Source organism: Penaeus japonicus, unplaced genomic scaffold (genome assembly GCF_977035675.1).
Source record: "Penaeus japonicus unplaced genomic scaffold, GWHDUDI00000001_assembly GWHDUDI00000011, whole genome shotgun sequence".
Lineage (NCBI taxonomy): Eukaryota > Metazoa > Arthropoda > Malacostraca > Decapoda > Penaeidae > Penaeus > Penaeus japonicus.
This window is the reverse complement of record NW_028234413.1, coordinates 29,543,840-29,548,839: the sequence shown is the minus strand read 5'-3', so window position 1 is coordinate 29,548,839 and position 5,000 is coordinate 29,543,840.

The window sequence follows — 5,000 nt, the reverse complement described above, 5'->3', positions numbered from 1 at the left end:
TCCAATCAAAATGAAAGAAGAAAGTACTGATATCCACAAGACTTTACACAGACATATTCAGAGACTCACTTTCCCACAAGCAAGTTCGTCTAGCATAAGCGAATTATTCCTCGTGACCTACGCACTGCGTTCATAAACCTTTTTACTCTTGAATGAACATACTTGACAGCGAATACGAATTGCACGCCGCCACAATGGATATATTATCCCGTGAAATTGTTGAGAATATTGCGTGAATATTCTTGGGTAAACATGCCATCTGCAGATACTGTAATTCATGTGTATGACATATCAACATACCTACAAAAAAGAGGAAAAATAAATCATCTGCACGTTTCTTTGTTGATGATGTATGTGGTGTCACACTATAAAAAAAAAAAAAAAAAAAAAAAAAATCTTGTTAAATAAAAAAGGCTAATGTTTATTGATTACTGTTCCGTCATATCCCCGAACAGGATTTTAAAACACATGCATTGCCCAATAATTCATGACTAACCTTCATGAAGAGAAAGGCAAATAGAAGGGTGGACGCAGCTGGGACAATAAGACCTTTATACTCAAATTTAGTGAATCTTCGTAAAATGGCGGCCGATGGCTACAGATTGCCGACTGTGCAATGTCAATATCATTTCTTTGCATTGTTGACTCGTTGAGTACAAAACCAAGGCTGATCCTTTCTCTCCCACACGCAAGCTAAATATCCTACGCATAGGCTCGATGACCTATACTTTGAAAGGGCACAGTGAATCCAACGTAATCAAGGGCATCCGAACATTTAATTAAAAACTAAACCTCCCATCTAACTCCTGGTATCTACATATAAATCATGTAGTGTACCAAAGACTCCTGTGATTTATAGATTCACGTGCAGTAGCTCCTGTATTGAATATACTGGATAGACGCACAGCTGGAAAAAGATGCGTTTCATTCGTAACATGAAGACGTTTGGGGAAAGCCTGTGATTTCCCCAGTTAGGGAATGTTTGTACTTTTTTAGGAAAAAGTCCTTTGATTGTATCATTACTTTTTTTTTCTTCTGATCAACGTTTTTTTTTGTTTTTGTTTTTTTTTTGGGGGGGGGAAGTTTATGAATATGAAAAGAAAGATCGAATATTTATACCATTTCGTTCGTGATCATAGCAATTATTCCTGTTTTTAAATGGCAGCACAAGAGCGTTTAACTGAATCCAGGAAGGGACTTTACACTTTATATTTTGATGCTCCTTTGTTTTTTACCTGTACTTTTTATGATTAATCAGTGATCCGTGTGTGTGCGAGGCTAGATTAGAGAGTCATACTACGAGATTCCTTACCGATTTGCATAAAGAGAAGAATATCCACCGTCATAACATAGGTGTCAGAAACATGGTCTACGGCCAAATTACTTGAGAAAAAAAATTGTAAAATGTTCAGAGTGAAAAACAACGAATGCTAGGAATTAACCCAAGGTATAGGAAGAGAAATATGTGGATCAGGGATGAGACCAAAGTGAACAAGTGGTCATAGAGATAACAGATTAGGACATAGCGAATTCAGTGAGGCCAAAAGCAAGGAAAATGAAGCGACGGCGAGCTGTAGCTACAGGATGTCGAAGATAATGACGATGTACGCGTTGGATGTGTGGGTTTCAACTATATCAACTCACCAATAAATTTACATATAAATATATTTATATTTATATATATCATAATATATATTATATATATATATATATATTATTATACATATATATTATATCTATATTTAAACCTAAATCTATATAATCAATATATATATGGTGGTGTGTGTGTTGTGTGGCACGGTTGTGTGTAGTGAGTGTGTGTGGTGAGAGTGTGTGAGATGTGAGTGTGTGGTGAGTTTGTTAGAGATGTGATTGAGTCATAAAATAATAATCACTATATAAAAAATTAGATATAATTATATTTACACATTATATGATATGTGTGTTGATTATTAGTTTGTAGTCAAGCCGTAACGTGTTGGGGTGTTGAAGAGACAAACTAAAATCCATGAAAAATACCCCGCGTCGCCCCATGAAAAGTACCACTAATGATCCTCCGTTCCACCAAATTTACCTGAAAATTTTCCCTGAAAGCGCACAGGAATAAAAACCTATCCCCAGTAGCCTATACCTTACGATCGTTTCAGTCTCCTACCACGGTCACCTCTAGATAATGACCCCCACCATTATTCCCAACACGTACACGTAAAAAACCCGCACATCCACAAAAACATCCCCAATTACCTAACCATTTCGCCAAATCCACCACTTAAAAACATCACCCATTCACTCCTTCCCCCTCCCGTCACCCGCCCCACCACCTCCCGGCTAACCCACACCTCCATCTCATCATTCATCCGTCCCACATCAAATACCCGCAAAACCTTACAACTTGCCCTCTACTCGCTCCCCAAAGCACTAAACATATTCTCTCGACCTCAAAAACCTCCCCCACACCAGCAACACAAAACCAACACCATTTTATAGAATTTGTAGAGAGAGATTATTGTAGGATTTATATGATATTTAGATCTATGATGACCCTCCCACCCCCACCCCCCCCACCCCCCCCCCCCCCCCCCCCCCCAGCCCCTCCCTTCGCTATTGCCCAATCCCCCGCACTACACACTACACACCACACACACACACACACACCCACACTACACACCTCCACACACCACCACATACCATTCCAGCACGACACACACCAGCGACACCCACCACACACACACAACACAACACACAACACAAACCCACACCAAGCTCTCACACCATACATACCCACTAGGCGACACAACACGACAACACACACATCGCCACTCCACACCCACACACACTACAACCCATCACACTCCTCACAACACACACACACACCACACTCACACACACATCCCTCCTCTCTTCTTCTCTCTGCTCTTCTCTCTCGCTCTCCTCCTCTCTCTGACCTCTCTGCTCTTCCTACTCTCTCTCTGCTTCGCTCTCTCTCCGCTCATGTGAGCTCCAATTAATCATTAGATATTATATATATATTATTAATATATATTAGAGTTAGATATTATTTATAAATATAGAGTTATAATAAATATTATACACACTTACGCCATCATACACACACTCACACAAACACACAAACACAACACTCACACTCACACACACTCGAAGCTGTCCACCACACCCCCCCCCCACCCCCCACCCCCCCCACCCCACCCCACACCCCCCCCCCCCCACCACCACACACCACTCCCCCACCTTTCAACACACAGCACCCCCCCTCCCCCACGTGTATCACCCCTCCCCCACCCGCCCTCCCCACCCCCTAACACCCCACACAACCCCCCCCCCCACACCAACCTCACCTCCCCACCCCCCCCTACCCCCCCCCCCCCCCAACACCCACCCCCCACCCCCCACCCCCTACCCCCCCCCCCCCCCCCACCCCCCAAACCCAACCCCCCCCAACCCCCAAAACCCCCCCCCACCCCCACCCCCCAACCACCGCCCAACCCTCCCCCACCACCAACCCGACCCTCGCAACGTATCTAGGCCCACCCCCTAACACCCACCCCCACCCCCCCCCACCCACCAACCCACACCACTCACCCAACCCCTGGCCAGCAACCACCCCCCCCCCCACTCCCCCACCCCACCCACCACCCCCACTCCCCCCAACACCCCCCCCCCCACGCACCCCACCGCACCCACACACAACACATCACACACCCCATGTGACGTAGGTGTTTTCGATCAGCAATAAAGAACTATGGCCCACAAAGAATCGATCCACATGATGCCCCTTTTCTGCATCGCCAGCATGTGCGTGATTGAGGCCAGTTGGGTGAATGTCAATTGCACGCGGCCATAACTCAACCGAAGCCTTTTTCTCCCTCAATTAACTCCACCAAAACGAAGTGTCTTCTGCCTCTCGTGTCGTGATCCTCTCGCTCAGCACTAAGCAATCAAGTTTAAGGCAACACTATCTTTAAGACACTTTTTTTTATCTCTCTCTCTCTCTCTTTTTCTTTCTCTCATTTTCTTACGGTTTTCCAAAACGTTCAGTCAGCATCAGATTCCTTTTCATTTGTGTCCCACGGTGAAGAAACTTATCCCCGTAATTTTGACTTCTTGGAAAAAGAAATGAAAATAAGCAATTGAGGTGTTTTTGTAAAGTACTTTCACACAAGGGAACCTGTTTTTCCTGAAGGTCCTCGTCCATTGAGTGTGTGTACTCTCGTGACTTCAATGTTTAATATCAAAGACCTTTTTTTCGTCTCTCTTGCTTGTGTGTTGTCGTTGTTGTTGTTTTTGTTGTTGTTGTCGTTGTCGTTGTTGTTGTTGTTGTTGTTGTCGTTGTTGTTGTTGTTGTTGTTTATGAATTCGTATTCCTCTCTCGTGAAATACTCAAGCCAAAAGAAGAAGATAATATCCTTTCGTTTCCTTTGGAACGTCCGTCAAGAAGATAAGCGTATCGGAGTACTGACGTTTTTTTTTTTTTGTTTTTTTTTTGTTTTTTTTTTTAGTTTCTTTTTTTTTGCTTCCATCTCCTCCCTATCTCCTCTCTCTACCCCTTTCCTCTTCCTTGCTTCTTCCTCCCCCTTCCTCTCATATCCTCTTCTTACTTTCTTCTCATTCCTTGCTTCATTCTCCTCCTCTTCCTCTCCTTATTATCATCATCATCATCATTATCATCACCATCATTATCATCATCATCATTATCGAAATCATCTTCATCATCCCTCCTATCCCTTTCTTTTCCCATCATGTTACTCCCTACCTCTCTTTCGTTCCCATATCCGTCCCTCTCCTCTACCGTCTTCTCTTACGCCCTTCATTCCACCTTTCATACATTTCCACTGTCTCCCCTTCGTGCCCCGCCCATAACCTTCCCCTTCAATCTCCTTCAACTCCCTCCTTCCTCTGCCTCCTCCTCCTCTCCCCCTTCTACTGCCCCTCCCCCCCTCCCATCCTATCCCTCGCTCCCCCCCCCCCCCCATCCTCTTACT